Below are 12,401 nucleotides of genomic sequence, written 5' to 3'. Positions count from 1 at the left end.
ATATCTGCACACCCCACCCCCCTTCTTGTGACAAGGTCTCATTTAGTTTAGGCTTGCCTGAACTTGCTATACAGTAGAGGCTGGCCTTCAGCTCCTGATCCACTCTCCCACGGCCTCTACCTGCTTAGCCACCAAACCTGGTTCACCTTTGTCAAAGGCTGTAAAACGGCAGTGTATCTATTATAGGAAAACTGGATGCGCGGCAACCAGGCTTTCCTCATTCTGCGACCTGAGAGTAGCAGAACTAGTAGGAAACATAAACAGACAAAGGAAAATATTTATTGTGGGGATTTGACTCTATAGAATAACTAGTTTACCTCTAATCAGGAGGTGAGTCAGGAAGACTGAGGTCAGCATGGAATATAGTTTCAAAACAACAACAGAAACAATTAAGGGCTGGGGATCTAGCTTAGTGGTAGAGCAATTGCCTAGCAAGCATATTAGGGGTTCCATTTCTAATGCCCTGCGCCCTAACAACAAGGCGGCAAAGTGGGAGCTGGGTTGCTGTTTGGTGCTGGAGTCTGAAGTTTGCAAGGGTGGCAGTCGGGAGGGGTGGGTGGGTACGAAGTGGGAAGATCAAGGAGCAAGCAGAGTCTTTGAAGCTTGGCTGGAAACCACAGTGAAGGACCGGAACTCCTGTCTGTCTGCCTCCAGGCCTCTAAGGATAGCGACACTCAGAGAGAGAAACTGGTGCCCTGTATGTCTAGGACGTAAAAAAAAAAAAAAAAAAAAAAACGCTCTTGGCCCAAAAGCCAGAGAAAGTGAATCATAAGCTCCAGTCGGAGCTGCTGCACCGAAGGCCCCAGCTACGGCCCCACCCAACTGTGACTAGTGAGTCAGCAGATAGGCAGCAGAGAGCGTCCAAGAGGTGCAGCGGGCCACATTCCTGCACCAACTTCCTGAGGAATGCGTTTGCCCCTTCGTTTCTATATTCCACACCTTTTGAAAAATATTATGACTGACTCACATTAGCTGTGAATGCTGCAGGGCAGAGAGCTCTTACTTAGACAAATTGACATAATACAAATGCATGTTTTGGTCTAACCTTCTGTCAGCTTGGCATCCAAACACACCTTTTAAGGAGGTTTGGCTTCCTTTTTTTTTTTTAGACTTCCATAAAGACAAAAGGGGAAAGAATGCCCGTAGCCAACATAACACAATCGGTGCTCACACATGTGAAAACATCCGGAAATTCTCACTGTGATACTATGCTAGGAGAAAGGGCTAGAACCCTGGCAAACAGAAGAGATATTCTAAATTCCACAACCCTCCTTTAGCTGTTAAGAACATACATACACACCAACCGGTAAAATCCTTAAAGGGGGGGGGGGCTGGAGATATCTCTCTGATGGTAGAAGGCTTGCCTAGCATACATGAAACACAAGGTTTGATTAGTAGTATCACCCAAACTGGGCATAGTAGAACATTCTTATAACCCCCAACACTCCAGGAGCAGAGGCAGAAGCAGGAAGATCAGATATTCAGGATCATCCTTGGCTACATAATGAGTTTGAGGTTATCCTGGGAAACATGGGAGACATGTCTCAAAAATAAAGGGTGTTTTAGGACAAAATGTCTATCCCATTTTTCTCAGGCTTAGATTTGAGAATAACACAGAGGCCGGAGAGATGGCTCAGAGGTTAAGAGCACTGGCTGTTCTTCCAGGGGCCCTGAGTTCAATTCCCAGCAACCACACTGTGGCTCATACTGCATGCATAATTAATAAACCTTTAAGCAAAACAAAACAAAGCTAAACTAACAGACCACAGAGACAATACACACAACCTGAAGCCAGTTGCTTTTCTCCCAGGAAAGATTAATTTGTTTCATAGCTAAATGTTCCATACTATCTGGCCTTGTCTCAATATTTTCTATAAATTGTTAAGCTGCAAGGCATGGTGATAAGAAATGAGGTTCTCTCTTTCCTTGGCCTGGCCAAACTGTAAGTACATTCATTTTCCCCATATTAATTTCTATTTCTTGTGTGTATGTGTGTGTTTTTTATATTTACATTTTTTATTTTTATTTGTTTATTTTTGTTTATCAAGACAGGTTTTTTCCTGTGTAGCCCTGGCCATCTTGGAACTCGCTCTGTATATCAGACTGACCTTGAACTCAGTGATCCTCCTGAGCGCTAGAATCAAAGGCACGTGCTGCCACCACCACCACCGTCCAGTTTAAATTACATGTGTTCAGTTACACACTTGTGTAAGAGTATGTGTGCATGCATGTCGTAGGGGACATGGAGGTCTGAGGACAACTTGAGGGACCCAGTCTATTCCTTTCATCATGGAGTTCTGGAGATTGAGCTCAGATTGTCAAATTCAGGGGTAAGCATCTCTACTCCTACTTTCGTTTGCAATACAGGCAAACGAGGCAGGCCATGGACACGGATACTCTGTAACAATACTTTTACCAATAAAGTTACAAATCTTTTTATTTGGTGCCTTTCATTCACCCTCTAGCTGAATCACATTGTCCTTTTGATGTAAAATAATGTGGGTCTTGTGCTGGTTCAGCCCTGAGGGCACTACTCCCTCTTTTCCTTTAGCATCAGGCCTTTCTTTAAAAGTCTCATCTCTTTGAGCACGCGATTCGACTTGACATTACATTTCTGGTGTTCCTTTTATCTTCAAACTGTACATTTTATATTTCCTTTTGTACCACTTATTTTTTTCCATTTGTAGAGCTGTGCAATAACCATGTGACATGGTCAATACTAGGCTGTCTTGAAATCTCTTCTACTAGCAGAATTAGTCCAAAACTCTTCAATTTAGCTTAGGGCATATTCATTCTCGGGACAAGGGCAAAAGGCAGCCAGCATACCAGTTCACATTGCTCTATTGTTTTCCAATAGTGCCCCTAGTAGGATGGCCCACTTAACTGCTTCAAAGAGTCATCTGTTTTCAGAATTCAAACTCCAATGTCTTCTATATTTTTCCAGCCCAGCATCATTAGGGCTGTCATAGCAACACCCCACTCATGGTACCAACTTCTGTCTTGGTTACCTTTCTATTGCAGAGAAAAGGCACCATGACCAAGGCAATGTATAAAAGAAAGTGTTTAATTGGGCTTATGGTTTCAGAAGTTTAGAATTGTATCAGTCATCTTCCCCATTAAAAAATATGTATTATTTTATTGTGTGTATTTTGCAGGTAAGGATGTGTATAACACATTTCACATGTGGAGGTCGGAGGACAACTCTTTGGAATTGTGTCTTAGTTCCTTTTCTAATTGCTGTGATGAAACACCATGACAATGGTGTTTATAAAAGAAAGCATTTAATTTGGGGCTTATGGTTCCAGAGGGTTAGTATCCATGACCATTATGGTGGGCAACATGGGGTTAGCCAGGCAGATGTAGTTCTATAATAGGACATCTTTATCTATAAGTGCAAGACAAAAAAAAGTGAGAGAAAGAGCAGGAGAGAATGGCATGAGTCTTTTGAAACGCAAAGCCTGCCACCAAGTGCATGCCTCCATTAAGGCCACACCTCCTAATCCTTCCCAAATAGTTCCACAAACTTTTAAAACTTGGTTATGTGGGGGCATTCTCATTTTAACCACCACAAGTCTGTTTTCTCCTTCAACTTTTACATGGATTCTGAGTATGGAACTCATGTACCTAGGCTAACAGCAAGTGCCTTCACCTCCCAAGCCATCTCACCAGCCCATTGTTCCCATTTTACCTACAAACAAAATATGATTGGCTGTCACTTTGAGGCAGAGGAGAATTAAATATTTCAAAAAAATGAAAGTTATATTTTTAAGTAACAGCTATTTGGTATCTATGGAGGTTGCTGGCTTCTTTCTAGATTTGAAAACTATTTTCTTTGGGACTAGAAGAAATTTCAAAGTCGGTAAATAGATGTGGTGGTGTGTAGTTTTATCAACGTTCTATGTCATTTCTGACTTGCCTTACTTATGTTCTCTTTGTGATACTTTTCATACTTATCATAGGATCCTGTGTGCACATGAACCATGCTGGAAAGTACTAAGCACAATGGAAATGCATTTATAGCTCTTCTATTTTCAATTTAGCATGTTGACTTGGGCCTGCAATCACAGTACTTGGGAGGCCCAACTTTCAGGGCAGCTGAGTTCGCAGGTAGCCTGGATTACAGAGTGACAACTCCAATCCTCCAGTTAAAACAAACTAAAAACCCAAGCAGACCAGCACACATCTGTAATCCCAGTATTTGAGAGATAGGAGCAAGAGGACCAGGAGTTTGATGTCATTGTAGATAGATAGTGAATCTGAAGTAGCCTGAGACCCTATCTCAAAACAAACAATAAACCAAAACCAAGTACCAAACTGAACCCCACCATATTTTCAATATGCTATAGCTGTTCAACATCTTCAAATATGTCTTTTTAAAACTTACCTCTTTAGTATTTCCATAAATAAAATATCCTTAAAATTTCTAACTACATTATAGATATTGGTATTCAGCTTACATGTTTAGCAATGAACAAGGATGTGAAAATGAGATTGCATTTGCACAATGCTTTTGTTTCTTGACCCTGAACCAGATGCAAGTGTGGACACTAGACATGAACAGTGTATCCTGACCTGCCTTATCATACACGTTATGATTATTTCATATCAATGCAAATTTCGTTGCTCCTATCTCTGTATTAGTATAAATGCTGGCAGGGATCTGCAGCATTTATGGAAAGCAATGTGCTCTTTGGGCCTTGCAAGTTTTATCCTTATGTCAAGGATATCTCAGCTTGTTTGTACAGTTTCCTTCAGGGCCTCAGTTTGAAAAGAAGAATGTTTTCTGTAAGTTCTTGTTACTTGCACATGATGGGGTCAGGTTTTTGCATTTCGTCGATTTTTTTGGTTCATGTTTTTTATCGATAACTTTATGTTGAAAGAACTAAATGTCCATGAAAAGGCAGTATCAGGGGGTGGTGTAATTGATACATGCCAATGAGATGTGTGGCTTGCCTGGGAGCCCAAAGGACCTCTAGGTCAAAAGAACCCAAGGTGAAGGTAAATACGTATGTGTGTATTCTCATGGGTTTAGGTTTCCAGCCAGATGTCTCACATGTACCATAAATCAGGTAAAATGGTGTATTCTATTATTCTGGATATTTTGCCTCAAAAGACCATTTAGATTTTTACTTATTTTTTAATTAAAATAATTTATTTTATTTTTAATTGTGTGTGTGTGTGTGTGTGTGTGTGTGTGTGTGTGTGTGTGTTCATGGGAGTGCAAATGACCATAGAGGTCAGAGACATCAGACCCCCTGAAGCTGAAATTACAGTTAATTGTGAGCCAATCTATGTGGGTGCTGGAAACTGAATGTGGATCATCTAGAAGAACACTAAGTGAGCTGTCTTTCCAGCCCCTAAATTGTCTGCTTATTTATTTATATTCATTTATTATATATTTATTTACTCATTTATTTATAGATAGGATCTCATTGTGTATCCCTGGCTGAACTGGAACTCTTGTACGTAGACCAGGCTGGCCCTGAACTCACAGAGGTTCCTTTGCCTCTGACTCCTGAGTGCTGGGATGAAAGGTGTAAGTCAACATGTGTTGCAGATTTTTACATTCCCGAGGCAGGGGCTCACATTTACAAAGCTAACTTTGAAGTCCTGATCTTCCTGCCTCTACCGCTCAGTACAGGCATCATAGACATGGCTCAGAATGCCATAGTTTTAATTGGATCTGCTTTGGCAAAACAAAGTATTACTTTAGCTAGAAGTGTGGAATCATTTCACCCAGAGAAGAAAGTGTGTGTTATTTGTTTCATTATACAGTGACCAGTGAAACCCTGTAAAACAGTCAAGCCTCAGGTTGCTGCTGGGGGTGGGACTACAGCTATGAAATGCTGCAGTGTACTAGCTGGAGCTCCAGGAGCCAAGCATCTGATTCCCAATAGCATTTACACTGGCTTTTGCTAGACTAGGTGAATACCATCATGGCAGTCTTACTCCGGTGGATTTTTACTGTTGTATGGCTCATTTCTCTTTTAAAAGGGGACCATGAGAGAAACTAAGTGTAATGATCTTCAAACGATGAAAAATAGGGTTCTATATGAGACACTACATTCACACAGCCTTCAGGACTCTATGTAGACTATGACTTAGCATTACTTTTGAAGTGGAAAAAGACCCAGAGAGCTAGTTATTTTATCCAAGGCCATGTGGCTAACACAGAGCCCTCACAGAATTTAAATCTAGAACTGCCAGACAATGGAGACAATGTTGTTTCTAAGGCAGCCTTGTGAAAACAAGCCAGTTTTGTCTTCAGTAATTGTTTTGTTCATTTTGGCTTCAATCTTTTTATTTCCTGTTTTGGCTGCATTGCTGGTTATGAAGTTTTCTATATACCTTTTACCCATAACTTTGTTCCTGTGAGGGTGGGGGTGGGGGTGGGGGTTGGTGCTCTGTTGCTGGTTTACGAAGGAGTATTTTCCAAGAGCAGAGCTACATGTAACCTTTCTTCTTTAACTATATATAAATTACCTTTAAAATAGTATATTTAAATTGGATATGCTGGCATGTGTGCATGTAATTCTAGAACTCAGGAGGCTGAGGAAAATGGAGGCCAACCTGGGCTACTTAATGAGACCTTGTCTCTAATAAATAAATGAAGTTAGGTGTGATGGTGCATGTCTCTAATCTCAGTGGAGAATTGCCACAAAGTCAAGGGCAGCCTAGTCTACACAGTGACTTCTAGGTCAGTGAGGGTTATACAGTGCAACCCCATCAAAAAAATAAACAAATAAGTAAATAAATAAACAAACATACCAAAAGGAAAAAGAAAGATAAAAGTAAATCTTATGGTATTTGGGGGAGCAAAACTTCACAATGTGAGAAAGAAACCTATTTTTTTCGTACAACTTTTTGCCTTTTTTGAATATCGTATTGCATTCTTAATTAACTGATCAAAATTATAAGAATTTCTCAAAAGCAACAAGAACAAAAACAGCAAAGAATTTCTTCATTTTAATCTGATAGAATGTGGCTGCTGGAGAAAGACTAGTTTTATTTTTGCAATCTCAAAACAGAAATAAAAAATTAAACACCAAAGGCAATTTTATTCTTTCGGTGCTGAGGCTGAACCCAAGACTTTAAACGCTCTCATCAAGCGTCCTACCACTGAGCCACAAAGTGAAAAATTGAAGACCATGGCTGGGCCACTTATTTACGTGTTCTCTGCGGTCTAGACTGCACCAGATAATATAAGTGATCATGGCAGTTGGCGTTGACATAGATGTTGCATGCAACAATAATTGCAGCACAGATTTGGAACTGGAAGACAGAACGCCATAGGTCATTTAACTTAATACTTTATTTGTGAAGAAGCTTGTATTTTAAGTGCAGAATCAAAAAGGGACGCTCTTTAAACTTGATCTCTGGCATGATTTTAATATACCACTATGCCACGTGGCAAGTGCAGGCATGAGCAGATTAATGCATGGAAAAATACTTGTAAAATGCTTCGCTCTCTAAATGCTTTTGTTATTTTTTTTTTTTTAATTGAAAATAGATTCTTCTCTCATGCAGCACATCTGACCACAGTTTTCCTTCCTCCACTCCTCCAAGTTCCTTCCCAACTCCCTCTCCCTCATATGGATCTCAGAAAAGAGCAGGCCTCCTGGAGACAACAACCAAACGCAACAAACAGGGTACAGTAAGACAAGACAAAGGCCTGCTTTCTCCACGCCCCTCCTTCTCATCTGTACCCACACTGACCGTTTAAACATGCCCATCGTTGGAACAATTCCCAACCAATGGAAACTGTTTCCCAGGCAAGTTGAGTCAGCTGACTTCCGAAATTTATAGCTTGGTCAGGACGCGGGAACACCTTTGTCTTTCCGCAGCTGTTTGAACCACAAGTTTGATCTAGAGTACTGCGTTCCCAGGGGAGTTTTGCCTCTTTTCTAGGCTGAGTCAGACACGGTGCATTAGCAAGGTCTGCCACATTACGTTTAACCTTATGAAAATTCCCTTCATGAAATGACTTTAAGGTCCCAGATCAGACTATGCAGAACTTAGGCAAAGGAAAGGAAATGCTGTTAGCTCCACCGCTTTCTTTTTAATTTATAGGCACCTTCCACTGACTTTGTAAGTTTTCAAGCAAGAGCTGTTTGACACATCTGTGGTCTATTAAGCAACAATTAATTAACACGAGGGGTAGATACAAAGAATTTATGGTTAAGTCATGATAGCACTGGTATTTTTGTCAGTCAGAGTTTTCATCCCTTGTGATTCTCCTCATTAACCAAGTATTCTCATTAGCCTGGTATGTATTACCCTGTCCTCAGGCCCCTCCTGATGGGTGTGCACAAACGACGGAATTTCTCAGCTAAAGTAACATGCTGTGTCTGGATATAGATAGCAACCTCTTTTTAGAAAACGTTCTTTCTCTAAGAAATTTGAGAAAGGACAGACACGGTGTCTTCACCTGGACCACAGCTCGCTACTTCAATCCCTTCTGAGCGAATTAAGTTCACTTGAGGAACGAACTGACTCACATGTCTTTTGTGTTACTAATTAAAGCCACGTTGGAAATAATTGCCTGTGCGGTTCCAACCACATTTCTCCGTTCTACCCCTCCTCCTGCCCCTCCTCACCTCCCCCAACCCCACCCCAAACCACTCCTTCTCAAGGTAAGGGCTCCCATGAGGAGTCAACAAATCTGTCACAATGGGTTGGGGCAGGGCTAAGCCCCTCTCCCATGCATCAAGGCTGAGCTACTTGTAGTAATTTAAAGAATCTTGGTGTAGAGCGAGAATTATTTCAAGTTTTTTTGGGTCATATTTTATCTCCATCTATGTATCTATGTGTGTATGTGTACACATATGTATCCAGGTACTTGTGAATGTATGTATCTCGTATGTGCACAAATTTTTGTACAGCATGTATATGGAAGTAGAGAAACGTGTGTGGGAGTCTGTTCTCTCCTCCTACCATGTGAGCCTCTGGGATCAAACTCAGGTCTGGCAGCACAACCCTCTCCTTGCTGAGCCATTTCACCAGCACAGGGATTGCTTTTAATACACTAACATTCAATGGCAGTCTGGCAATTCTAACCCTTTTAGAATGAATTTGTGTTATTAAATGTAAAATTATTTTACCTTTTAAGCTTTATGTAGAAAGTTATTTTGTGTTTGTCTTGGGCATGATAAAAAAAAGTACAATCTTCTTAAAACACACACACACACACACACACACACACACACACACACACACACACACGTGTTCTTAGAAATAAATATCTACCATGTTTCACGCACCTTGGTGTTGGTACCCAAATATTAGTAAAAGCTAAGTTTGTGTTCTATGAGACCCTCACTATTTAGCTGAGGAGGAGACCTTTATTAAATCCATGATACAGTTTTGACTGAATTATACTAGAAAGATGTACATATATATGTGAATGACAACATGGCACATACAAAGAACACATACATTTTTGCTAGTAAAAAATGAAGACCAGCCTGAAAAAAAAAAGTAAATGGAAAAATAAGTTGACCAGCAAATTGAATTTTTGTCAAATTTTTCCACAATGTGCCTAAGATCATGTATTTCTATAAATGATTTTCCCCTACTCGAAGTTTGAATTATACAAATCTTTCCCTTCAAAAAAAAAAAAAAAAATCCTGAGAAAATATGGCTATATTTGTAGATTTTTAAAAAAATGCATCAAGTTATTTAAAACTTTTAACACAGTCATAGCTGTGAATAACATCCGAAAAGTAAATTCACTCAGTGTCTGTGGCTGGAAATCCGGCCGTTCTGAGAGCTGGAATTACTTGGGAGTGGCCAGTTAAATGTGTCATGGAGGAGATAACCTCACTGTTTCCCTTAAACTCTGCTCCACCCAAAATGCCAGACAGCTCCTAATACATTCAAATGAAGCCTGCTTTGGTAATAATTTCTAAAAGCAGAGACCCGTGCTACATCGCAAAGTGGTTCTCAACTAGGTGAACCATTTGTAGTGAACAGCGAGACAGACATCGACTCAGACTCCCATCGATTAGCAAGAGCTGTCAGGAATTCTGGGGAAATGGACTGCTGGTTTAGATCCAGAAATATTTCCCCATGTTTCTCAACACTTACAATTTTCAGGTGACTGTGATGTCAGATCCAAATGTCTCTCTGGAGCATAGAAAATGTTTTTATATGAAATACTAACACTAAAAATAGAGAAGGCATTGCTTTTTTCTTTTTCTTTTCTCTGTCTTTCTTTTTCTTTCTTTCTTTTTTTTTTTTTTTTGGCTTTTAACTGCTGGAAATTATAACATTTGAAGAGGGAAGAATGCATTAAATTGCTATGTTAGCTAAAATCTCCCTGTGTGTACAAATGTGTTATATTTACCCCACGGGACTCTGTGTTTAGTTTTCTTTAAATGATTTAGGACACAGAGGTGTTTTTCTCACCGGTTCACATCTCTTTGCATCAAATAGTTCTTTTTTATGGTATTCAGGAGAAATAGCTCCTATAATAATTAGGGTACTTACTCTGTTTCACAAGTAGGGACCCTTGCTGTGTTTTTTTTTTTTTGGTTTGTTTGTTTTTGGTTGTTGTCCCATCTCCACTAGGCTGTCCCCAGCTCAGCCTCCCAAGTGCTGGGACTGCAGGTGGGAGCTACCAAACCCTGCTACCAATCATTGTTCAAAACTGTTTCCTTCCTTCCCTTCCTTCCTTCCCCCTCCCTCCTTCCCCCTCTCTCCCTTCCCCTCTCTCCTTCCCCCTCTCTCCTTCCCTGCCTCTCCCCTCCCTCCCCCTTCCTCTCTCCCCCCTCCCTCCCTGCCTCTCCCCCTCCCTCCCTCCCTGCCTCTTCCCCTTTCCTACCTCCCTCCCTTCCCCCTCCCTCTCTTCCCCTTCCCTTCCTCCCTCCCTCCCCCCCTCTCTCCCTCCTTCTCTTCTTTCCTTAGTTCTGCAGTGTCCACATCAGCTCTACTATGGTTCTGCCCATGCCACAAGCACCCTATCCCTAAAGACAACCCCGCTCTCTTTTTGAGTGTCAGTAAGTTGTTCAGAATGTCCTTGAATTTACTCTGTAGTGCAGGAAGACCTTGAACTTGGTGATCCTCCTGCCTCAGCATCCCCTGTAGCTGGTCAGGGCTATACCACCACTTTTTCAGTTCCTATATCTTGATTGTACAAGATTGTGATGGGAAATTAGCTTGCCCTAGCTTCAGATGTATTTACTCTCTTTCTTCCTTTCTTAATTAGGATACATTCCTCTGCCTCCATTGAATAAACATTTGCAAACAAATTGTCAACAAAGATTTCCAGTAAGTCTTAGAAATACTGTCTACCCACAAATTCCACCTTTAATAGATACACATCCCCACACATAATTTTTGAAATAATTTAGTTCAAGAAGTTGGCAAATGAATAACTTTCCTATACAAGGTCTTGTCCTCTTACACTAATTACACAGCCTCTAAAGTTTTCAGTGTTGAAGAAGCACGTTTCCCCCATGATGGTATATGTTAATCGTTTGATATGTCTGTTAAATTGGGATGTGAAGGAATGAATTGGCTAAAATAATTTATGATGAAGTCAAACAACATACACTTGGCTCAGATTGTCAATTAAATGGTGCTCTGGGCAAAAACCTATCTTCCTTCTATTTCGAATGTCCACGGGAGAGAAGTGTAGACTCCATAGAAAGTAAATTTGACAAGATGTAAAGAGCCAAAGACTTGAGTATTGTGTGATTCATTTTCTCGGGGTAAATCCAGCCAAGCTGTGAACGTGTCTGGAGGCACATTTGAACCTCTGTCCTAGTGGGTTAGCTTGCTTCAGACAGAGCTGACTCAGGGAAGCATATGGAATAGAGCTAGGATGGATTGTAACACATTTGTTTTTACACACATTGGGGGCTATTATAAAGTGTTATTAAGAAAATTAATAGGCACAATAAAACAAAGAAATGGCCCAAATGCCAACAGTTTAAATGCTTCTCATTGTCAGTATTTCCAACAGAATCAAAATGCTGTTTCATGAAAACACTTTTGAAAGCTCTCATTGGATTTTGTTCTGACACAAACCAATCTTTGATGCTTATTAAAATTTAATTTAAGCTATTTTAAAAGTCAGCATTTTAATGAAAAACATTCTTTTAAATAATTTCATGCAAAAAAAGAATCTACAATTTGAAATTGAGACCTTTTTGGATGTTAGATTTGCCTAAGAACTAGAACTAATAATATTTGTGGTATTTTGCATATGGAAGACTATGATGAGTCATTTATATGATAAGCTATAACTTTATTTCAACAAAAGATTAGAATATTCCTATACTTTGGGTATACTGTACAAGGAGCAGTTAGAAGAAACCCAAATGAAAGGTTGGGTAGGTTCCCTGTCACTTATTTCAACCATTCCGTAGTTAAAGATCACTGAAAGTCATTTTCGTAGC

The sequence above is a fragment of the Phodopus roborovskii genome, unplaced genomic scaffold, assembly GCF_943737965.1.
Source record: "Phodopus roborovskii unplaced genomic scaffold, PHOROB, whole genome shotgun sequence".
NCBI classification, from domain to species: Eukaryota; Metazoa; Chordata; class Mammalia; order Rodentia; family Cricetidae; genus Phodopus; species Phodopus roborovskii.
This window is presented reverse-complemented; position numbering follows the sequence as displayed.